Source organism: Mesoplodon mirus (genome assembly GCF_964341445.2).
Source record: "Mesoplodon mirus genome assembly, chromosome: 6".
Lineage (NCBI taxonomy): Eukaryota > Metazoa > Chordata > Mammalia > Artiodactyla > Ziphiidae > Mesoplodon > Mesoplodon mirus.
This window is the reverse complement of record NC_138982.1, coordinates 9397774-9423299: the sequence shown is the minus strand read 5'-3', so window position 1 is coordinate 9423299 and position 25526 is coordinate 9397774.

Sequence of the window (25526 nt, the reverse complement as noted above, 5' to 3'; positions counted from 1 at the left end):
TTACATAATCATAATTTCCAATTGCCATTTAATAGTATTCAATTTTAAGAAACTAATCTATCATCAAAGCACAGAAGACTTAATTATAGTTACAGATCAGAATATAAATGTAATAAACCTTGATCATGTGAAAGTAATGACTGAAGCTAAGAGGGGAGGGGCCAGAGAAAAGGGGAAGGAAGTACCTGTGTATATTTTCTCCTCTTCCATAATGGGGAGACAAGAAATAGTGGTTTATGTGTGCTATTTGTGGTTATAAAGTTAACCAAAAGAAGGCATTTTAAACAATAATGTAACTTTTAAAAATGGACAAAGAAGAGGAGAGAAGTGATGGTAATATGATGAATTCTACAAACTTCCAAAACCAACTTACTTCTTGGGAGTGAGAACTGGATGGGGGTGAGGGGGTTGGTGTCCTGAGAACAGACAGATGGATAATTTTCTTATTTTATGCCTTGATGCTATTTGAAAATTTTCTCATGTGTTTGAATTACTCATATTATTCAATAAATTAAAAAGCACAGGTCCAGTTAGTTAATAAATATTTACAGATACATACTCTGTGCCAGCCCTCATCTAGGTTCCGAGAATCACAAGTGAGAGTCCTTGGCCTCAAGAAACTAACATTCTGGGCTTCCCTGGTGGCGCAGTGGTTGAGAGTTCACCTGCCGATGCAGGAGACGCGGTTCGTGCCCCGGTCCGGGAAGATCCTGCATGCCACAGAGTGGCTGGGCCCGTGAGCCATGGCCACTGAGCCTGTGCGTCCGGAGCCTGTGCTCCGCAACAGGAGAGGCCACAACAGTGAGAGGCCTGCGTACCGCAAAAAAACAAAAGCAAAACCAAAAAAAACTAACATTCTGGTGAGGAAGATTAACAATAAACATGGAACTTGATGAATAAGCAAATTTTAGATAGTGATTGCTATGAAGAAAATGGAGTAATCTGATATAGAGTCTACAAGGGGTCACATGAAATCTCCTTTACCTACAGTAATCAAAGAAGCCTCTTGGAGGAGGTGACTTGAACTGAGTCATGAATGATGCTCTCAGAGCAGCCATGTGGGAAGTATCACATTCAAAGGGCTGAGACTGGAAGGAGCATGTTCTCAGGCTAGAAAGGCCAGCTGGTTGTAACAGAGTAGGAAAAGGGGACGTTGAATATAGGAACTGAGTTCAGAAAGTTTGGCAGGAGCCTTTTTAGCCATGATTAACCATTTGATTTTGTTCAATTGCAATGAAAAGTCATTAAAGGGATTTAAGTAGGAGAGTGAGATAGCCTGATATTCTCCTTAATAAGCTGTCTCTCACTTTCTTTAACTAGTTTGTCATTTGAATCAGGCAGTCTGATGCAATTCACTGTGATTTTAACCACATAGTGATGGCTTTACCCAACTAGTAATAAAGTAAGTTGCTACCAGTGAAAGTGAAGGCAGGATGGGCAGCTACAAGATGTTATTGTGGCTTTTGGACTGCGATGATCACAGTGGAGATGGTAAAACAGTCATATTCAGAATATTTGGAAGCAGAGTGGAAGGACTTAAGGATGGATGGAGGGAGGGAGGGATGGAAGGAGGGAGGGAGGTAGGAAGGGAGGGATGGGTGGATGGGTGGATGGATGGAAGGATGGAGGGATGGATGAAGAAAAGCAAGGAATCTGTTAGGACCGTGGGATTTTTGTCATGAGAAACAGAATGGATGGTGGTGGGCTTTGCTCCAGTGGGAAGCTGAGGGACAGCAGTTTAGGGTAGGAGAAGGGGGTTACATCCATTGTTCTGTTTTAGCTGAGTTAATTTTGAAATGCTTATTAGACATTCAAGTGGAGACATGAAGTAGGCAGCAGGATATACAAGCCCTAGCTAGAGTTATAATTTAGGAATCATCAAAGGACAGATTGTATTAAGACCATGAGATTATTTGTGATCACCAAGAAGAGAGTGCAAATAGAGACAAGAAGACATCCCAGAGACTGAGAAGTTGATGATGTTAGAGAGAGGAGGGAGAGATGCAGGAATGAAGTATTTAATGAGGTGAGAAAGGATGGAGGATGCCATGCACGACTGGAAGGGTTTGCCTTGGGTGGCATTAGAGATTCTTTTTCCACTTCAACAGAATGGAAGACAAGGTGTGTGAGTGCAGATTCCTGTAAGTTGATGGATATGATGATGGGAAAAATGAGGTACTTCTCATCTGATTGTATATATAATTTGTGAGGTAAAGTTAACCCCAGGGTGGGATAGTGGGATAGAGGGATAGAATGACGTTGGGGATTTAAGGAAGGAGAGGAGGTGTGAAATAGTCCTGCTGGAGAGTGGAAGGGTGAACATCAGGAAACTGTGTGGAGATTGTCTAGAAGTCTTCAGAGATCGTTTGAGACTCATGGTGATAACATAAAAGTGAGAATAATTAGAAAGTTGTGTGGTCTTTCTCCAGAAACATTCAGCTACTCAGGTGCAAACACGGAGTCAATTGATAGTTGGGTTTGACCAGCTCAGGAATATTGCCAGGCAAGGAGGAAGGGAAAGAGGATAGGGGAGGTACAAGCCCATTCGAAGGAGAAATTGTAATGCTGTGTCATAATTAAATTGCTTCCAAGGATAGTGTCAACAGTCTTCCCCCACCCCTTTCCACATGCTCTTTTGCAGTGTAATCTTGCCATTCATCCACTAGAGACACAGTCTATTTCCCCTTCCTTTGGATCTGGGCTCACCATACACTTTGTTTCGGACTAAGAGAATGCAGCAGAAGTGATGCTGTGTAACTTCTGCAGCTTCTAGCTTTGTTGATTGCAATACTCACTCCTGAGATCCAACTGTGTGTAAAGAAGTCCAGGATGGACACTTAAAGTGCAGTATGAATTGAGAGAGAGAGAGAGACAGAGAGATCCCTGCCATCACCACCAAGGGTCCAGACATGAGACAGAAGCCATCGTGGACACTCCAATCTCAGTCACCATCTGACTACAACCTCATGAGAGACTCCAGCTGATGCCACTTGGAGTGGAAGAACCATCCCATCAAGCCCTGCTCAATTCCTGACCCACAGGATTGTGAGCGAATAAAAGGCTTGCTGTTTTGAACCACTAAGCTTTGGGGTGATTTGTTACACGGCATTACGTAACTGAAACAGGAAGTGCTCCCCAAGCTTGTGGCCATCGTCCACCAAAAGGAAATGAGGATTTCAGGGGGTGTTATTATAAGTGAAATAACAGAGTCAATGGAGTTGTTGGATTTGAGGCTTCCATGAGGCTGAGGAATTTCTGGAGTGGGATCACTACAGTAGAGGGTTGGAAAAACAGGAGTTGACAACTTGCCCAAAGCCAGACAATATTTCACTGTCCCTCAAATCAGCTCTTCTTCTGAGGGCCATTTCCCCTTCCCCTGTGATACCCTCAGTCTCTTCTGTCACACCAGACCAAGTCACTGATTCTTCAGTCACCACATCTTTTGCGTTTGTTCCCTGTATTTCATTCCTGAGTTTAGTCCTCCTCGTTTCTGCTCCTGGAATACTGGGACACGTTCCTGAATTGTTTCTCTGACTCCTTCCTCTTCTTGTCTCATCCAACCTGCTCAGTATTGGAAATCGGTCCTCCTAACATGTTCTCAGGCCAAGCTCCTACTAAAAACAGCTCCAGTGATTCCTTATGGTATGCTAATTAAAGTTTATTAAAATTTAAAAAAGAAAGAAAGAAAAACAGGGGTTGATGCCAGACAGGAGGGAACTTGAAATCCATATTTGGAGATAATGCTGTTGTAACTGAAGCAAAGATCGCAGGAGTGGGCAGCTGTGGTAGAACAGGGGAACCAAGGAGATTAAGGAGCAGAATGGCCAGGGTGTCAAGTGGGTCATCTGCAGAGATGTTAAGGTTGCCAGGAACGGTGACAGGGAAATAGCTTAATATAGTATTTAAGGGCACTTGCTCTGGAGCCCGACTGTGTTTCCAGCCCTGACTCTGTCACTAACTGTGTGTGATATTTGATTACTCTCTGCACCTCAGCTTACTCATCTATAGAATGAGGATGATATTGGTACCCATCTCATAGTATTATAGGAGTGAAATAAAATAATGTTTTTAGAGAGCTTAGAAGAGTTCCAGGAGAAAAGAGAGCACTTGGTAAATGCTAACTATCATTGTCATTATCATTGGGAGTAAAGACAGCAAAGCAGATGCTGGAAGCACCAAGGACTAAGGCCAGTGACTGACAGCAGCAAGGTGGGGTGGCAGGCGGTAACATCTGATGCTGTGCTTCAAAGGGGCTCAGATCTTTGAAGTTAGAAGCAAGAGCAATGATTAATTAGAAGCCGTAAAGGGGGCTAAGGAAGAGACTTACCCTTTTTCCAGGCTTTCAGATCCATGGGGTATGAAATCAAAGTCTCTCCTTGAGAGGATTGTGGCGGAAGCAGAGTCCTCAGGGAGAGCCAGGTTCCAGTAAGAGTGAGAAGGTAAAGGGAACATTCGGGGGGAAAGATGACAATTTATGTCTGATAAAGACAAACCAGGAGCTCCAACGGGCATAGTGGAAGGATTTGGACAGATGCAAAGGCATGGAAAAAGGGTCATATTTTAGGATGTACAGAGCAGTGTAGGGATAAGGCAACATGCAGGTAGTGAGGGGTTATCAGATGGGGAGTAAGGATTAAGGCAAAAATGTTCATGATCCACAGGGGCTTGGTCCAAGAAATCTCTCAAGAAGAAATGTGGAAAGATCCAGAACAAGCTGGCCATTCTTATGGCTCAAAGTGGTGCGTGGGTCTAGGGGATGACAGAGGCCTCCTCAGAGCTGTTCTGCTGAGCAATTCAGTTCCTATGCAAGTTTTGAAAGGTACAAGGGTGGGGGGATAAAGGGGGTCTTCCCATCTCTCCCTGGCTGGAAGGGTGAAGAATCAGAGCATCTATCTGTGATCTATTCTTGGAAGCCCAGGGGGTGATTATTCTCTTCCTGGGCCTTAGAGGCTAGGTCACCTGACCCTGGGTGATTAAAGGGTATTAGGTGCTAGACATGTCCCATGGCAAAAGAGGAACCATTACTGCTCTTTACAGTACATCTCAGTCTGTTTGGGCTTCTATAACACAAATACCATAGATTAGGTGGCTTATAAACAAAAGAAATTTATTTATTGCCATTCTGGAGTCTGGGAAGTCCAAGACCAAGGACCCAGCAGATTCAGAGTCTGATGAGGGCTCACTTCCTGGTAATTAAACAGCTGTCTTCTCGTTGTATCCTCACATGGCAAAAAAAAAACAACAACAAAAAAAAAAAAACAGGAAGCTCTCAGAGGTCTCTTTTATAAGGCCACTAATTCCATTCATGAGGGCTCCACCCTCCTGCTCTAATCACCTCCCAAAGTCCCACCTCCTAATACCATCATATTGGAGATTAGGTTTCAACATATGAATGTTAGGGGCACACAAACATTCAGTCCATGTTTCAGTACCTTAATGTAAATCAGGAAAAAACACTCTCTCCCATCAGATGCACCCTCCAAGGTACCTGGCTTGACCAGCACACAGTACTTTATAGAAAGGAAAGGCCTCTGCTTCCTCTGAGCAAGCACAGCCTATAACAAGGACACCAAGCCTGACATGGGCTCAGCCAGGTGTCCCCCTTATAATGCACAACCTGCACGTAATACATGGTGGCACAGGCTGGAAGCAGACTAAACATCAGCTGCACTGGGTTCTTGTGTTGGTTCTAATTATGCAAACTGAAGTCAATCACTTCCCCTCTCTGAGCTCATTCATCTTTAGGGGTCTTATTTGGTTTATATGCCAAATGAATATGTTGGACTAATTCAATTCATACATTTTTTTAATGCTGTAATGTGTCTGGCTGGTACTGGGCACCAAAGACACCGAGATGAATTAGATACCCATGGTCTTTGGAGGAGGACAGACACTTAAACAGCTAGTTCCCACACTGTAAAGCAGGTGTTATGACAAAGGAGTGTACAGGTATCTATGAAAACAAAGAGGAGTCCCTGTGTCTCCCATCAGACATGTGACAAGTCCTGGCCAATGAGAAGTGAGTAGAAGTGAAGTCTGTCACGTCAAGCAGAGATGGTGACAAGCTCCCCCACTCCCACCACCCCCACCAATTCTCCAGTCTCCTCTCATCCTGGTACAATGCTCTTGGGGAGGCTTCGTGTTGAGATGGTGAAACCATATAAGACCAAATCATCCTGGGTCCCTGAGGAGCCAACCACATGACAGATGGCTGCCGGGACCCACAGTGGACTTTGTATGAGCAATAATTAAGCTTAATCCACTAAGACTTTGGTGGTTATTTGTAACAGTGACAAAACCTAGTCTATCTTGACTGATGTTGGAAAAAGTTAACTAACAATGGATGATGCCTAACTTGCTTTCCAAAATGGATAGGTCTGATGAACTGCTGGGCTTTTGTTCAGCTGAACGTCTATGCAAAACTGGGTCCAATGTTGAATTTTTCAGGATAACAGAGGAAGGCTGGACATGCTGTCCCCACAGCCCTCAATCTCTTCACTCAGATTTCCTCCAAATAAATGTGATGCAAATCATTTAATTTTTTTCCTTCGGGGACCTATCCTCCCACACTCTCAGTTCATGTGAACTAGCTCCAGGATGGAGGGGTGTACCTGGCCAGTTGCAGTCCCACATCTTCTTGGCCACAATGGGAATATGAACCAGGCTAGGCCAGAGAGAAGAACCCAAGGTATCTTTCTGGAGAATCACTGGGGGAGAGATTTCTTTCCTAAGAGGTGGTCATATGAATGGATGCAAGGCTGGAGCTGCTACGCTGACTTTACCATGGCATGGAGAGAATCTTCCTGAAAATGAAGACAACTCAGTGGAGAGCAGAGTGAAGAAATGAAGAGAGACGGTGGCTAGATGATCTTGTTTCTCCTGTGCAGGACACCCACATGTGACAGTCTCATCATGGTGTGGCACAGGAGCCACTGACCCCAGCTTTGGTCCTCGGTGCTAAGCACAAACTCTGGCACCTAGTTCATGGCCTCCGTCCACAGGAATGGAAAGGAGGCCAAAAGCTTAGGTGCTCTGGATACCACCACCCAGCCATGTCTCCACACCCTCATTGGCAGGAGACAAGAGGGGGCTCCAAAGCTCTGTGTGTCCCTGGGAAGACCACACACACCTTTCCTGCCCCCTGCCACCACCAACACTCACAGCGTCAACATCACTGTCTGCTGTAGAGACCATCTGGATCCCTGTTTGCCACCCTCTACAGACGTGTTTCTCCAGGTCATCCCTCATACCCCAGCCCTCATCCCAGGCATCCTCTACTCTGATTCTCCCTCCCACCCCTCCCCAACTCCTGAAACTCTCCCACTGTGTCCTCTGAGGCTCACTGCACATCCACAAAATCCCACATCGCAACATCTTTTCTAAACATTTCCATCACCTCCCTGCTCCACCTGAAACCGCCTGTCATCTGAGGACGCTCCCTCCCCTTCAGCCCCCGGGCATTGTGAGCTATTTTCTGTCTCACGGTCATCATTTCACAGGGCCTGGAGGTGGACTGGGTGACTTGCTTGCTTCTCACTGACATCTCACATCTCCTAAAATTCTCCCAGCTTTGCACAGCCAGCTATCAGCCTAGACGTCCACTACCTCTCCTGCTGCCAAGACCCTCATCACACTCCCTCACTCTTTACTGCTCTTAGCTACAAGTTCACAAACTAGCACCTGCCTGTCTTAATACTGGCTGATTTCAAGATCCGTGGAAATGAACCTTCCAGTATCCTGGCTTCCCAGTTCCTAGACCTACCCTTCTTCCAATGATCTGCTCCTTCCCCCCGCCCACCACTGCTGACCTACCTCAACTGCTCAGTCACATGGTCGCCCTAAATCTTGTCAGTATCAATAACTACATGCTCTCTGCAATCTCACTTTAAATCTCCTGCTGCCCATTCACCAATTACATCACTCCCTCTGGTACCCCAACTGCAACAACTCTTTGACCCACCAGGATAAAATCTATTGATCCTACCACTTTTATTGTTCAGATTCTCACTTCCCTCTCTACATAGCTTAGAATCTATGGTTCACCACTGTAATCATTCCCTTGCCCTTTCCTCCTTTCTTCTTATTCATCTGGAAAAAAAACACAGCCCTAGTTTAACCTCATACCCTCCTTGATCCACACTCGTATACTCCAGCTGGATGTGGCTGGAGAAAAGCACACAACCAGCCTGACAGGTCCCAACTTAAGTTCAAGACCATTATCTACAGCCCTTCATGCTGCCACCACATCTGTTTCCTGAGTCCACTCGCTCTCCTCGCTCCCAGATTTCTCCTGTCTCCTCTCTTACACCCTCCAACATCTCTTCCCCATCTTCCCTCTTGGTTAACGACTTGGCTTCCAATTCTCTGAGAATATAGAATCAATCAGAGAAGAATTTTCACATGCTCCTACCACCCACCCATGTGATCCTCTATTTTGTGCCTCCCTTCTCCCTCAGTGGATAAACCATCCATACTTCTAAGGCCAATTTCTCCCCTTGTGCCCAAGATCTCCCCCTCCTTTCTTGCCCACTCAAAGATATGGCTCCACCATTTACCCCATCTTTTCTGCATCATTTTTTCCCTTTCTTGGCTAGATTGTTTATATCTGCATATAAACTTGCCCTAATACCAAGTATCTTTTAAAAAATAAATCTTTTAACTCTGCTCGCCATGCCATCCCAAAGCTCCACTTCACAGAAAAATTTCTCAAAGGAGTTTTCATGGGTTGTTTTGTTTTGTTTTGTTTTGTTTATCCACTGCTTCCAATTCCTCTTGTTCCCATCTCTCTTGAGCCTGCTCCAAACAGGTTTCCAGCCTCTCTACTTTGCCAAAACAGCTCCTTTCTACTGAATTTATTCATCTGCTGTTGTTGTTGAATGAATGAATCCAGTGGTCAATTCCCAGCCCTCATCTTACTGGAACTGTCAGCAGCATTTTTTCACAGAAGATCACATCCTCTTCCTTGATACACCTTTGTACTTGGTTTCCAGGACTTCACCCTCCCTTGGTTCTTCTCTGTCTCCTGTGTGCATGTCCATCTCATGTCCCTAACTTGGGGCTCAGGCCTCCAACCTCTTCTCTCCTCTATTTACACTCACTCCCTTGTGATCTCTTCTGATTCACGGTTTAGAAAACAGCAAGAATCCCAGATTCGTGATCTCCACCTCAGACCTCTGCCCCGAATTCCAGACTTATATGTACACCAACCTCCTCAGTCTCACTACTTGGGTATCTACTAGGCATCTCCAACTTAACTCATCCAAATCCAAGCTCTTGGTCTGCCCTTCCCAACCCTTCCCCCACCTGTTCCTCCTACCGTCTTCCTACCTCAATATATGACAATGGCATCCTTTCGGTTTCCTGGCACAAACGCCTCGGCATCATCCTTGACTCCTCTCCTTTCCCCACATCCTGTATCCAAATCATCACCAAATCCTGTAGCCTCTGCCTTCAAACACTTCTCATCACCTCCATGGCCACCATCCTGGCCTCAATACATCATTTCTTTTCTTTTTTTTTTTTTTTTTTTTTTTTTTTTTTGCGGTACGCGGGCCTCTCACTGTTGTGGCCTCTCCCATTGTGGAGCACAGGCTCCGGACGCGCAGGCTCAGCGGCCATGGCTCACAGGCCCAGCCGCTCCGTGGCATGTGGAATCTTCCCAGACCGGGGCACGAACCCGTGTCCCCTGCATCGGCAGGCGGACTCTCAACCACTGCGCCACCAGGGAAGCCCAATACATCATCTCTTGCTTGGATTATTACAAGAGCTCATAATGGTATTTTACCTTCTGTCCTTGCCTCCTGACAGTCTATGCTCCACATCAGCTTCTTCAAATGTAAGGCCTCTGACTCGAGAGACAATACTATACTGCATTTGTAAAGTATGTTAGTCCCTTTGTCACTTTGTTTGATTTCTTTCCTGAAGGGCTTTTATTATATTTTATAATGCCTTCCAAATGCCATGAAAAAGAAAAGATGTTAAGAATTCTATCTGGTATGTTTTAATAATTTTTCATAGTTTCAAAAACAGAAATTTATGAATTACCTTCTTTCTGTTACATTATTGGGAATCTCTGGTGGTTAATTGGTTAATTACATTTAAGAAATTAGAGAAATGTTCAAAGTATGTAATACAGAAATGAATTGCTGTTGGATTAAAATGTCCTCTATTATATCATGAAAATAAAATTAAATGTAAGGCCTCAATACCATGCCTCTGCTAGAATTCTCCAATGGCTTTCAGAGTAAGTACCAAAGCCCTAACAGTGCCCTATAAGGCCTTACATGAACTGGCCACCTGTCTGACTTCAATTAGTACCCACTTCCCCCTCACTCTTTCTGCTCCAGTCACACTGGTCTTCTCCATCCTTGACCAGGCCAAGCACACACCCACCACAGGGCCCTTGCACTTACTGTTCCCTTATCTCTGGAATATTTAAATGCCTTGCTTCCACATTTCCTTCAACTCTGTCCTTAAATGTCACCTTGTTAGAGAGGACATCCCTGACCCTTTCCCACATGAAATAGAACAGTCATCCACACAAATGCTATCTCCTCATCTGGCTCCGTTTTTCTCCATTAGTCTTCTCATCCTCTAATAGACTATATTCACTTTTGGATTTTGTTCCCTGCTTCATCCCTGGCATTTAGAACTATTCCAAGAATGTCAACATTAGTTGAATAAATGAATGTATTTGAACCCTCACTCCATCGTATTCTATGTGCATGACCTTAAGTATGGGACTTAACCCTCTCAAGTTTCATTTCTCCATCCATAAAATGATATCAGAACATATCTCATATTTCTATTGCTAAATTAACTGACATAATGTGTGTGAAGTATCCTCAATTGTGCCAGAATTTGATAGGAGCCACATAAGGAGTTGTTATCACTGTTGTGGTCATCACTGATGTTGCCACAGCAAAAGGTGGTCAAGAATTCAGTTTTCAGAGTTCCCCAGAAAACGCTCCTGACCCAGGTCTAGAAACTTCAGGGGCCAAACACAATCCCCATGCTTGCCCCGTCCCAGCAGACTTTCAGCCAAACATCCTTCAATCCACCTACAAGACTCAGGCTCATGGGTCCCCCAGGGCCCTCTGTGTAGGAACACTTTTGCTCAGGGAGAAAATAGGTCACCTGTGTGACACCAGTCTTGTCTTCCAGGACACCAGGCTGGAATTCTGTGCAATGAAAGTCATTTACTAAATAGCCCTCTACTGCCATTGAAAAGTGAATTCGTTTTGCACAGGTCACAAGTTCACCTTCAGAGAGCAGTTTCCTCCCTGCCCAAGCAGGCCCGAGTCTAACGGACCATCAAAGGGCAGTACCCAGGGTCCCTGCAGACAGTTGTTCCCCACAGTCCTGGTCTTTGAGAATCCGGTTGAGGGAAAGAAACAGGAAGAACAATAATGACCATGAGAAAGGGAAATCATTCTCTATGTTGCTCTTGGGATTGTTGGAACCAAAAGATTGGGGTTGAGGTGACTACCATCAGGAGGGGGTAGGGAGAGAGGACAAAGCCAGGGGCTCAACACCATAGTCAGAACCAGGTGTCCAAAGTACAGTGAACTTAAACCTGACTGGGTTGAGAGAGAGAAAGTGTATGTCAGAGAAGGGAGCATACAATGTTTTTAACAGTATTCTTAGAATGTGTTTGGGAATTCCAGTCCCCAGATGTAGACAAAGCATGAAGTGATATGACGAATACAGAGTCTTCAATACAAATCTCTATATCAAGTTCTCTCTCTCTCTCTCTCTCTCTCTCTCTCCCTCCCTCTTTCTCTCTCTCATTTCTTTGTTTTAAAAAGATCTTTTCACATATGTGTGCACACTCCATAGCTGTTCTTCTCAGATAAGTAACAGCGTCTCTCACCAGATCTGGATTTAGAATCTGCCCTTTTTGAGCATTTAGAAATCACTCTAAAATATCAAAAAAAGCAAGGCTATTCGAGGAGACATCCACAGCACACATGGGGAGGGCAAGTGAGCTTCTCCACAATACTTCCCAAGCTTACATCTAGAGCTGACTAAGATCAGGAAGAAATCCAACAATGTTATTCCATGATGGGAAATGTCAGTGTAGCAGATTATCATAGACTTAAAAGGTGAATTCAGACAGTATAAGCAAAAAGACAATCATCTGTTTCATTGTTTCACTTCTTGATTATTTTTTTCAGCCCCTTTTTGCTTGCCTTCTAGAAGCCTCAGAGCCAACACTTGGATTTTAAGGAACCTGATTAAAATTGTATGACACTGGGCTTCCCTGGTGGCGCAGTGGTTGAGAGTCCGCCTGCCGATGCAGGGGACACGGGTTCGTGCCCCGATCCCGGAAGATCCCACATGCCGCGGAGCGGCTGGGCCCGCGAGCCATGGCCGCGGAGCCTGTGTGTCCGGAGCCTGTGCTCTGCAACGGGAGAGGCCACAGCAGTGAGAGGCCCGCGTACAGCAAAAAAAAAAAAAAAAAAAAAAAAAAAAATTGTATGACACTGGTGCTATAGGATGTTAATAAGAATTTTGTGAAAAAATAATCCTTTGGTCAGTTTAACTTGATAAATTCTAGGCTGAAAAAAGCTAAGAAAGTGTGTTTCCTGAAGGACTTTTCAGTACCTTTAATATGTGTGTTGTAAATCTCAAATATATGTATATAGCATGTGAAGTTCTCCAAACTTATTTGATGATGTAGACGTTTTTACGGGGAGCATCCTATAAGGGCATTCCTGCAAGGAACACATTTTAAGAAATGTTAATTAGATCTTTCCCTCTTACCATAAGAGAATTCATTAATGTTTCTTTGACCCAAAGAAACATTAATGGATTCTCTAATGGTAAAAGTCTAATCAACAGTCTTTTTAAGGTGAGGACTTATCTACTAGGCACTTTTGAAAATCTTGGTTTAATTGTTTGATAAACACTTCAATTCATGAAATTGAAATCTGAAGCCCACAGTAGTGGAATTATTGTAAACTCAAGCCTCCACTGAATGCAGAGAGCCTGGTGTAGTGGTTCAGGGCACACACTCTGGAGCCAGACTTTGGGTTTGAATCCCAGTTTTAATCCGATATATTAACTGCAGCCTTGTGTTAGGTACTTAAACCCTCTGTGCCACACTTCTCAGCTGACCCATACATGTAATGAGGAGGATAATAATAATAGTACCTACTGACAACATTGCTGGAAATTTAATGAGTTAAAATTTTATAAAGTTGGGCTTCCCTGGTGGCGCAGTGGTTGAGAGTCCGCCTGCTGATGCAGGGTTCACGGGTTCGTGTCCCGGTCCGGGAAGATCCCACATGCCGCGGAGCGGCTGGGCCCGTGAGCCATGGCTGCTGAACCTGCGCGTCCGGAGCCTGTGCTCCACAATGGGAGAGGCCACAACAGTGAGAGGCCTGCGTACCGCAAAAAAGAAAAAAAAAAACATAAGTAACATTCATGATTCCTAAATGAGTTAAAGTACCTCAGAGACAGTTATTTAGCAAATATTCGAAATGTTTCAAAATGTATAAATTAATGTTCTCAGAAAAAAAGAAGAAAAAGCTTATGTTGAAATCTTTAATTTAGACTCTCACAAAATTCATCAACTTTAGCAAACATGCTGGGTCCTTCCTTGCCCTTGCTTCCTCTCTCTACCTGCAATTCTCCAGATCTCTTTATGGTTGACTTTTTCTTATCATTTAGATCTCAGTGGTGACCCACCTTGGACCCCAGCATTCTAATTTAATCCTGTACATAACATCTTTTACTATTTGGTTGGTGGGTGGGGTTTTTTGCTATTCATTTGTTTGTTTGTGTACCTTCTCCCCCACTAGGACATGAGCTCCATAACAGCTGAGACCTAGTCTATTTTACTCACTGATGTATCCTCAGCATTTGTACCATAGTAGCTGTTCAAAAACAAAATCATTGAATGAATTGATGAATGAATTGGCATTTTGTGAAAGATAAATGAAAGAAAATACTGTTTCTGACCTCAAGGAAGTCATAAATGAGGAGAAAGAAACACACCTGAAAATTTATAATGAAAGATCATGCTGTAATAGAAGAATACACAGAATACCACTTCCAGCTACAGCAGACTATGTCATAGCAGAGCGATCATCCCACTGAACAAACTACAAAGATGTGCTAAAATGAAAAAAAAAAATCTGTTTGAAGACATTGGAAACTCTTAAGGAAGCCAGGATTTGCAGGAGCCCAGAGAGAGGAGAAACTCACTAAGGTGAGCCCAATATTTCATATCACTTTTCTCTTTAGGATATTTTCTGATTCATACACAGTGTATGTGATGGCTGAGAAGCCAAGAAGAAAGCAACTGCTGAGACAAAAAGGCTGAGCAGAGCTTTCACCATCTCACAGAGATAGGGAGAAAAAAATTGGAGTTTAGAGCCAGCAAGACAGCCAGGACTTAAAAGGCCAAGATGCAGGGAGGAGGGAAGCAGAGGGGTGAACCCAACAATCTGAGCAGCATTTACCCTTGAGGCATTTACTGATTCATACGAAGCACCAAAGGAAAGGCAAATAGTGGTTTCTAAGACTATAAAAAGCTGGGCAGAGCTATCAGCAGCACCAGAGCGCTGGAAGAGTTTTTAAATTCTCTTTGGAAAAAGAAAGTGTTATTATACTTTCTACAAATTTTTCTGTGCATATCTGGCATTCAATAAAATGTTTCAGACCTCCAAGAGAGATGACCAAGAGGGGGGAAAGACAGTAAAAACAGACCTTCCCCCTACAGCAATCCAAGGAGTTATTTAAATTCTTTAAAACTCCTGTGATTTATAGGTTAATAAAAATAGATGGTAAGATTGAGAATTTCACCAGAGAATTAGAATCTATAAAAAAGAATCAAATGGAAATTCTAAACTAATATCAGAAGTTGAGAACTCAATAAATAGATTTAATAGATTAGACACAGCTAGAAAAAAGACTAATAATTTGGAAGATAGGACAGTGGAAATTATCCAGAATGAAGCACAGAGAGAAAAAAAAAAGATGGAAAATATTGAAAGAGATATAGGGGACCCAGTAGAAAAATCTAACATACGGAATTAGAGTCCCAAAGAGAAGAAGGAAAGAAAAGGGCAGAGCAATATTTGAAGAAATAATAACAAAGAATTTTCCAAAGCTGAAAAAAGACATCAAGCTACAGATTCAAGTAGCCCCTCAAGCCCCAAACAGGATAAATACAAGAAAATTATACCAACCCACATCACAGGAAACTGCTCAAAGCCAAATGCAAAGAGAAAAATCTTGGAAGAATATGAAAATGTTATTGTCACATAAAGGAGAAAAATAGTTTTGCTTCAGAGGATCAGATATTCACAAAGGAGGTAACAATTCATTTATTCATCCATTCAGCAAGAAGAATTCATTGAGCCGTTAATACATATCCATCACTAATTTGAATCTTTTAAATTAAAAAAAAAAAAGATAAAAATGACATAGTCCCTGCTCTCCAGGAGCTCAAATCTGGTGCACAGGAGAGATGGAAATGTAAACAAAGTCTCCAGAAAGCCTGCCAAGAAGGGTTGTTTTTAAAACAGAGGACAAATGATGCTTGGACCAGATGGGGGTGAGGGGCTAGGGGAAGATGCAGGATATTTGCATGTTGTCTTGCTGGAGGCTCTTGTGGGTGAAAACAGCCCAGGCAAAGGCACAGTGGGCATCTCATTGAGCAAAGTGAGTTGTCTTTTGGAGCTCAGTGTGGGGAGATGGCGGGGAGTTGCAGAAAATGAGGCTGAAGAGTTAGGTTGGAAACAGATTCAATAGGCAGTGGCGGAACCACCGCAAGTTTTTCAGCAGAAGAAGAGTATCACCCAAGTCATTCTTTAGGAAGACATCCCGGAGGCCTCATGAGGGTGCTTTTGAGAGGGAATCGATGGCAGCCCATGAGACCAATTAGGACAATTCTTTGCTGTCATGACCCAGGTAAGCAGGAACTATGGCAGTGGAAGTAGAAATGGAAACTGGAGAGCGTATTCTGTAGACATTTCAAAGGCAGAATCAACAAGACTCAGCCACCATGGATTGATTGTAGGAGACAGAAAAATTAGTCAAAGTTGACTCAGGCAGGGGGAGGATGTCAACGGTATTGATGCAAATACTGCTTGGGGATAATATTATGAGGTCACTGTTAGCTTGATGAGTTAGAAATTTCAATAGGACTTTTCTGAAATGTTTATTAGAGAGCGAAAAAGTTCAGTCTGGAGCCCAGAAGCAAGATCAGGAGCTGACACCGAGCGGTGAGGGCCCAGAAGAGGAAGACTGGCAGAGCAAGAGCTGAATAAAGACCAGCGACTCCAAACTGAACATGTCTTGGGAAATACAGATTATCCTAACAATATATTCTTGCATTTCTCATTCTCAGATGTGTGAAACTATGTTAATTGAAAGAAAGTCATTAAGATGCTCCTTACGTAAGAAAACTCTATGAGAAATAGATATATTACTCTTCCTATTTTATGTTTTCCTCAGCCTTTTGCTGAGCCACATTCCCATTTTTTCTGCTTAGACAGCAGAAACATTAATGAAGTGGACTGTAGTTAAAAGTGCTTTTCTCTTCGGCTGGTTGAAAGCTTCAGTATGAATAATGCCACAGGCCGGGGGCTGTTAAAGGTTAATCTGTGCCATGTTTTTAAAATAATGCACATCAAATTAAGAAAAACACCACTTAAAGCCGAGATGAAGTTTCCATAATATTAACCAATTACTTTGATTTAAATATATATACACATATGCATAGACTGTGTACTGTCACTGGGGACATTTTTTCTCTGCTCTCAGTCAGTTGGTCCCTCTCATTTCAGATAGATTTATGGGTAAGAATATAACTTTATCAGTGAGATTAGAAACACTTTTGCAGCCCCCATGTTATCACAGAAGACTGAAGTTCAGGTCGAGAATAACAGACTTCCTCTGCTGTAGAAATTCTCTCACAGGGTTACACCGGATGCAATTTGAACTTTTGTGTTTTTCAGCTACTTGTGGTTTATTTCTTGAAAAGTCTGTTGATCTGATCTAAGTCCCATGAGGCCTACGGAGAAGCAACCTAAGTTAATATTCATACATTTGGTCTTTGGAGATGATTCCCCCAAATTACTTTCTTACAACCCCTAAAACCCAGCACCCTCTGGTAGCTACTCCATAGTGGATCTAATTAGAGAGTAAAACAGTTAATAGTTACCAAGCTCCTCCTACATGTTCAACACTGCTTCATACGACAGGAAGCAAGGGAGCAGTGGAAGAAATGAGCTTTGAAGCAAATGAAAGACAGACGTTATTAAAGAAACTAACCAAAAATGGCTATAATCAAGGGCTGGAATAGTATCAAGTATTAAATGCTGTAGGATCTTCTGTAAAGGGGTGATGTGTGTAGACTGTAGAAATCTGCAGGCTTCATGGAGAAGGGAGAATTAACCCTGGAAACACTCGTGTGTCTCTCACACGCTCTTTAGTCTGGGTACAACCTGTGTACTGCACTTTGCCAGCCAGCCAGGGAGGAATGAAATATCCTAGACCTGGTTTTGAGACCAGACTGAAAACTCAAACCCTCTTCCTCAAACACTGGAGTAAGCGGTCAAAACTACAACTTCCCTCACTCCCAAGCCCACATGTGCTGCCTGCCCCCATCTTAAACACACAGACACACACACACACACACACACACACACACCCCAACATGAGTGCCTGAGCAGGCATGAAGAGGTAAATCAAGGAGAAAGGTGTAACGTTCCTTATATGCTGAGGTCTGTAGCCTTATGTGAATAGGGATGTTGCAGCCTGATTCCAGATCAATCTCAGGCAAAATAGTGGCATGACGGAAGCTGGTCCACAGAACGGCTAGTTCTACACCTCCTCCAACAGCTCTCTTTTAGCCTCTCTCTGGAGCTTTTCACCTGCAGATTTAGATGTCATGAGTTGTCATTCACCAAATATTAACTAAGCCCCTACAAAGTTCTCTACATGAAGTAGGTAGAACATGTGTACCGCATGAAGGGACGGTCAAGAAGTATACAATCTGTCAGGGGTGCAGACAGAAAATTCTAAGGCTGGCAGGGAGTACTGTGTGCTAGAATTGTGTACAGACCAAGCTATAGGGTGATGTAAATATTATTATGGCTACAGACACAGGAATTTTTTAAAGCCTTGTGGTACTAAGATCTGCAGGGAAGGGGGGAGGGGAGTGCTCATCAGCCAGTTAACACATAGAATTTGCAAGCAAAGCCCTCTGAGAATTGCCTTGTGGTCAGCAGGGGAAGGGGACCCAGATGACACTCAGGGGAGAGGAGATCTCATTTGACTGCATATGAGAGGGAAGGGTAAACCCTAGAACTGTAAAAAAAAAAAGTGGGGTGGGGGAGAGGAAGGGGATTTGCTGATGATACACTTGAAAAAAGTCTCAGTGTTTGTCGGATAAAATTTTCACGAGCTTTCATTTTGCTGAAACTTTACCTCTCTTTCTCTAACTCCTGTTGTGCAATGTTATCAAAGTAGGGGCTGGTTTCTGCATTAAAGATCACTAAGGGAGAGAGAAATGAATTAGGAAGCTCAAGGAACACTTTTTGTAGGAGGTGGCATCCAAACACAGCCCAGTGGGTAGACTTTTTAAAGACAGTGCTGGGAGGACAGCAGGATGGGAATCCATGGGAAAAGTGAGTAGCACATTCAAGAAGATGCATGGACTCCGGAAGAGCTGTAATATTGACTTGTGGGGTAAGATGGGAGAATTCAGGAGGAGTCCGGTCCAGAAGAGTAGTCTGGCACTAGTTCTGAGAGCCCCTGTGGACCAGGCTAGACTATTCAGACTTAATCACAAGGGCACTGGGGAGCCACTGAATGCTTCGGAGCAGGGATGGGGACTTGATCCCACCAAACAATTCCCCAAAGCCACTAATTAATATTGCCTCAGGTGCTGCCCTCCTGGAAATATTTAGATTTCAATTTAAAATTTCCTGGACCTCCTGTATAGCACAGGGAACCCTGCTCAATATTCTGTAACAACATAAATGGGAAAAGAACTTGAAAAAGAATAGATACATGTACATGTATAACTGAATCACTTTGCTGTATACCTGAAACTAACACAACGTTATTAATCAACTATACTCCAATATAAAATAAATTTTTTTTTAATTTTTAAAAAAAACTCCATAAAGGCAAAAAAAATGTTTTTGCTTATGCAAAGAAATAGGTGTCAAATGAGAGAATATCTTCAAGGGATGTGTCTTGGGACAGCACCCACAACTAGTCCTCAGACAACCCCTTCCACACCAGGATGGTCTTCCTTGAGGCTGGGAGATAAAAAAGTTCTAGCCCCAAGTCTCCCTACACTTTTTCCCCTGAGACACCGAGGTCAGGTGATGGTCACAGACAGAACATACTCCCATGGGTGTACCCAGGCTCACGTGGGAAACGATCTCATGGAACAGTCTGAAGCAAGCAGGGTTCAAACAGGAAACAGCTTTGTTTTCCTCTAGCTGCTGCCCTCAGATCTGCCTTATCAGACCGCCCTCCTCTACCCCTTGACATACTTGACCGATCCCATAACTTTCCTGTCTCTGCCACTTCTAAGAACAAGCCTCATTTTGGCCATCAAGACTCACTCTCAAGCCTGGTCCACTCAAAATCAAAATATCAGCCCCATGCAATTCAAGGCTCAACCTCCTCTCCTTCAACCACTGATACCCTGTCCCCTCAAGCTTAGCACTGACCTGCAGAGGCTGGAGAGTTGTCTGTATTTCCACCACCCTTTCACACCTCCTCCACCTCCACCCAGTTCTCTTCTGGGGTAGGAGCAGGGAAAGGGGGATGGGGCAAAGTGGGCATACCTGATCAGTGCTTTTGTGATTCAGTGTTGGTGCCCTGGGGGAGCCCCCATCCCAGGCTTGGAAGGAAGAGTCAAAGCCACGTCACTCATTTCCCTGATGATCCTTTTGAAGTTCTCGTCTTCTCTTCATATAGGTTGGAGGTGGTTCTTGGGTTGAGGTTCACTGGGTTGGTTTGACCCCTTCTCAGTAGGGGCTGCAGGGACATGGCTAACAGCAACTCCCTAGGAGCTTATCACCCAATCATTATTGGTTTTGGGACTTTAGCTGAATTTTTCAAGATGGCAGAAGTGCCATTCAACACCTGATGGATACGCAAGTTACCACTCACTAATTGTTAGAAAACCTTTCTCTCCCACTCATTCATGAGACCATATCAAATGCAAGTCAGTGAGAATGAAATGGTTAGACAGAAATCCCTGAATCTACTCATTTATTTTTTTAAATACATTGTTAGTGAATTTGGATGCCGTAAGCATGACTAATAACAAGTTTGTTTTGACACGCCTCATGACTGATGTTCTGCAACATAAATGGAAACTTTCCTTGTTGGGGACAACTATAATCTTATTCCAAGATGAAGGACTCAGTAGAGAGAGAGTCATTTATGCTGATATGTAAGTTCTAAGATGCCAGTGTTAAGTATTACTTTGTATTACTAATTTGCATGTCATGTGGGCAAGTAAAGGAATCCTGGCTAATTGCACCTTGCATTTCTGATTCACCTCTCTGACTGAGGCAGGGAGGAAAGTGATGGAGAATCACGAGAGTGGAAAAGGACCATGGCAGAGAGCATGTGGTATAGAGGCAGTATTGATGGTTTCAAATATGCAGCCCTCACAGTACACTTTGTAACATTTTCCAGCCACGGAGTTGTGAATACCTTTTGTCTCTGTGGCCTAATTTGTGGTGAACCAGCATTATAGGAACTGCCTGAGAGCCTGACCCAAATGCACCAGTGTTTGGACCCCAGTACCCATTCTCTCACTTTGGTCCCTTGCAGATTAGGGCCTTAATCTTCATAGTGATTTATTAAATCACTACTGCATCCATTAGCCTCTGCTTCTGTAGGCAGGGAGAGGTCGGTAAAGGATAGCCAATTTTTGTCAATTTTTCAGTCTCCATTAATGAAAACCTTTACAGTCACAAGCAAATCAATCAAGCAACAAATATCTAAGAAGCACCCACTAGGCACAAAACCCTGCAGGCCCACCCCACTCCTGCCCCCACCACCCCCATTCTAAGGAAAAGTACAAGCTAGTCTACCTTTAAGGCTAGAGAGACTGGACCCATCCAGTGACACTACAGCTCACAGTATATTCCCTTTAGGAATGGACTTGAGTTTGGTGTGGGCCAGGAGGGAAGAAAAGAAAGGCGAAAGCTCATCAAGAAGTGGAAGAGATGCTCAACTGACAGTAAGAAATTAGGAACGTTGAAGAATTAGGGTTCTTAAGAAAAGACAGGTCTAGCAATATAGTGGTTCTAAACTTAGGAAGTATGACTCATGCACAAGTCAGATCCATCCATTCAACAGATTGGGTTGAGTGACTTCTAAGTCCTCATTACTCAAAGCCTGGTCCCCAGACCAGCAGCATCAGCATCACCTAGGAACTTGTTAGAAATGCAGGCTCTTGGGCCCCATCCCACAAGTAGTGAATTAGAATCCACATTTTAACAAGACCCACAGGTGACTCATAGACATGTTAAAGTTTGAGGAGAACTGTTCTGAGTGCCAAGCATTAGCTACACATATATCTACAAATGGAGACCAGGAAATCTGTTTGAACAGACCATTCTGAGCTACTGAGAAAGCACCAGTCCTAAGTTTGTCCTTCTCCTCTACAAATCTAGACAATTCTCAAGTGGTCGGTAACTCCCACCTGGCTCCCAGTTCCTTCAGTGGGAGTCATCAGTTACAGCTGATGCTTTAGAATTCAAGAGAGTCCTCTTTTCAACCACTGAGACAGCAGGAGGAATGCTGAATTAGAACTCAGAATGCACTTTTCCCATTGGACAGTGCGTGTTATCTATTGTTATGTGCTGGCATTATTTATACTTCCAAATTAATTTATAAATTATTTATACTGCCAAAAATAATCCATAACAACTTGCAGCAAAAAGAAAAAGATATATTCAGTAAGGTTATTCAAATGCAAAAAAAAAAAAAGTCAGACATCAGGTAGGAAAAAGAAGAAGCGAAAGGAAATGCTTCAAGCACCGTGAATATCATGGTTATTTAAACTAAGCAATAGTTATAGCTTTGAGGTTGCTGGTAGCCAAAGCAAAAAGAGAAACATGATGAGTTCTGAAATCCTCATTATCTGAAACATACTATTCAAGGGAGGTAAGAGCTATTTTTGTAATACCTAGAGATCAGTGTGAGGAGGAGGAAGTTAAATATTTAGAGAAAGAGAGGTTAAAGAAGCAAGTCTGACTCCAAAATCTTCAGACCAAAAAAAACACTTCAGAGAGCCATCAAGAGTAAATGTTTTACATTTTACACACAACCTTCAAACTCTGCCTAAAACTCTTCAGGATAAGAACTGTGTTTCCTAATACTTTTGTCCCCCTACCAAGGAACTGAATACAACCTGCAAATTCCATACAATTGAAAATCTATTTCCTTCATTTCCTCTCCATTACAGACTTAGAATTTAAAGCACTGAGACTTTCAAAACACTTTCAAGTGTTATATCTTGTTTGATCATCACAACGACCTTCTGAGATTACTTCCTCCATTACACCATGAGGAAAGCAGGCCCAGGAAGTTTACAGCACTTGCCTAACATCACACAGTGGGTCAGCCCTGGAAGTTCATCTGGAATCTACATCTGCCAACACCCAGTCTGGAGTACTTGACACTACAAGTTGCTCATTCTTGGAAGTCAAGATTTAATTCCAGTGAGCAGCCTGAAAATCTCATTTCCAGCTACGAAACAGCAGGTTCTTAGGGAAAGTAACTCTTCAAGACAAGAGGGAGATGGATCTGTAATATCTTGCAAGGCCAGTGACTCCCTGTAATTAGGAAGCTCATTCTTAAAAGGGTTAATGGGAGAGGGCCCTCCATCTAAAAAATTCCTGCATCCATGCACTTGATAGCTTGGATGAAACCCTAAGAAGAGGTTTTAAAGTCTAAAATAACTCTGAGAAGGGGAAGGGAAAAAATAAGTCTACCATAATCAAAGAAAAACAACCAAGATGAATGAAAGAGACCTCTGCTGGGAAGGGCCATTCAGCAACAAGCTTGTCTTGCCGGAATACCACTCAAGAAAAGGTGTCAACATCAAAACTGAAACTGCAGAAAAACAGCGTGAGGATGAACTGGGCAGTGGGGTGGGCTGCTCACCCAGAGGATGACCACAGAGATTCAGAATACAAATAATGTTATCTCCACTGCATGGAGAGCCCTGGCGACACTAGCTTCCAGGAGGAAACATTCTGTGTCTCCCCGCCAGGAAAACTGAGCCAAGAGCAAATAAATCTCTAGTTCCTTCTCTCCTCACCACTAATCCACCACTTGGGGAAACAAATTTGGACACCTGGGGCTCTGAATAACAGATACCAGCTCAAGATGCTGCTTGAGGGCATCTGTGAATCTGCTCTGTGGGCTGTTTAGTGACTAATCATATTTCCCTTTTTGTTGCTGTGGCTAGGAAGCTCAGAGCCTAATTTGTAGCCTACCTTGAGCAAGGGCTGAGAAGCAAATGGTGTCTATTTCCTTCTGGCTTTAGGTTTACATTTGTTTCCTACACCATTTTATCTGGTAGCTGACTCTATTATTATAACCGCGTTAAACTGACTTTGGAATGAGGTGGAATAAAGATGAGAAATGAATAGGAAGGAAGGAGAGAAGGAGAAAGGAAGAAAGGAAGGGAGGGTCATGATTTTCTGTGTGTGTGTGTGTGTGTGTTTGAGAGAGAGAGAGATGAGGAGAAAGAGAGAGAATATGTGTGAGTTAAGAATTCAGGTGCAAATAAGCAAATGGGACCTAATTAAACTAAAAGCGTTTGCATAGCAAAGGAAACCATAAACAGAACAAAAAGACAACCTACAGACTGGGAGAAAATATTTGCAAACCATGCTACCGATGAGGGATTAATTTCCAAAATATACAAACAGCTCATACAGCTAAATATCAAAAAAAAACACAACCCAATGAAAAAATGTGCAGAAGACCTAAATAGACATTTCTACAAAGAAGATACGCAGATGGCCAACAGGCACATGAAATGATGCTCAATATCACTAATTATAAGAGAAATGCACATCAAAACTACAATGAAGTATCACCTCACACCAGTCAGAATGGCTAACATTAACAAGTCCACAAATAAATGCTGGAGATGGTGTGGAGAAAAGGGAACCCTCCTACACTGTTGATGGGAATTAAATTTGTGCAGCCACTATGGAGAACAGTACGGAAGTTCCTTAAAAAACTAAAAATAGAACTACCATATGACACAGCAATCCCACTACTGGGCATATACCCAGAGAAAACCATAATTCAAAAAGATACATGCACCCCAATGTTCATGGCAGCCCTAGTTACAATAGCCAAGACATGGAAGCAACCTAAATGTCCATCAACAGATGAATGGATAAAGAAGAGGTGGTACATATAGACAATGCAATATTACTCAGCCATTAAAAAGAATGAAATAATGCCATTTGCAGCAACATGGATGGACCTAGAGATTATCATACAAAGTGAAGTAAGTCAGACAGAGAAAGACAAATATCATATGATATTGCTTATATGTGGAATCTAAAAAAAATGATACAAATGAACTCATTTACAAAACAGAAAGGGACTCAGAGACATAGAAAACAATCTTACATTTACCAAAGGGGATAGCGGAGTGTGGGGGAGTTAAAGTAGGAGTTTGGGATTAACATATACACACTACTATGTATAAAATAGGTAAACAACAAGGACTTACTGTATAACACGGGGAACTGTACTCAATATCTTGTAATAACCTATAATGGAAAAGAATCTGAAAAAAATACATATATATAAAAAAACTGAATCACTTTGCTGTACACTTGAAACTAACACAACATTGTAAATTAACTATACCTTAATAATAAAAAAAAAGAATTCAGGTGCACCATTGTGGGTAACAATAATCAAATCAGAACATCTACTAAAAGTCCCCTGTGAGTCCACAGGACCCTGCTAGGCAAAGGAGATGGCTGACAGAGCCTCTGACTTATTGGGGCAGCAGATCAAAACTAAAACTACTGGTTTTGTTGTCCATGCCTGTAATACCCACAGCCACCATTCCTGAGAAGTTACCCTGTACTGTGCCCTTTACCACATTGTTCTTTTTTTTCAGGAATAGTTTACATACAGTAAAATGCACACATCTTAAGTGTTCAGCTCAGTGAGTTCTGACAGTTCTATGCACTCGTGCAACCACCAGTCCTGTAAAGATAAAAATCATGTCCATCACACCCCAGTGTTGCTTTGTGTCACTTTCAAGTCAGTTCCCTCCCATGAAGACAATGATTGTTTGATTCCTATCGCTATAGATTCATCTAGTTCTGTCCTAGAATTTAGCATAAATGGAATCATGCTGTATGTTCTCTTTTGTATCTGTTTTCTTTCATTCAGCATAGTGAGGTTCACCCATGTTGTTACATATCAGTAATTTGTTCTTCCTTATTGCTGCGCAGTATTCAATCACATGGATATACCATAATTTG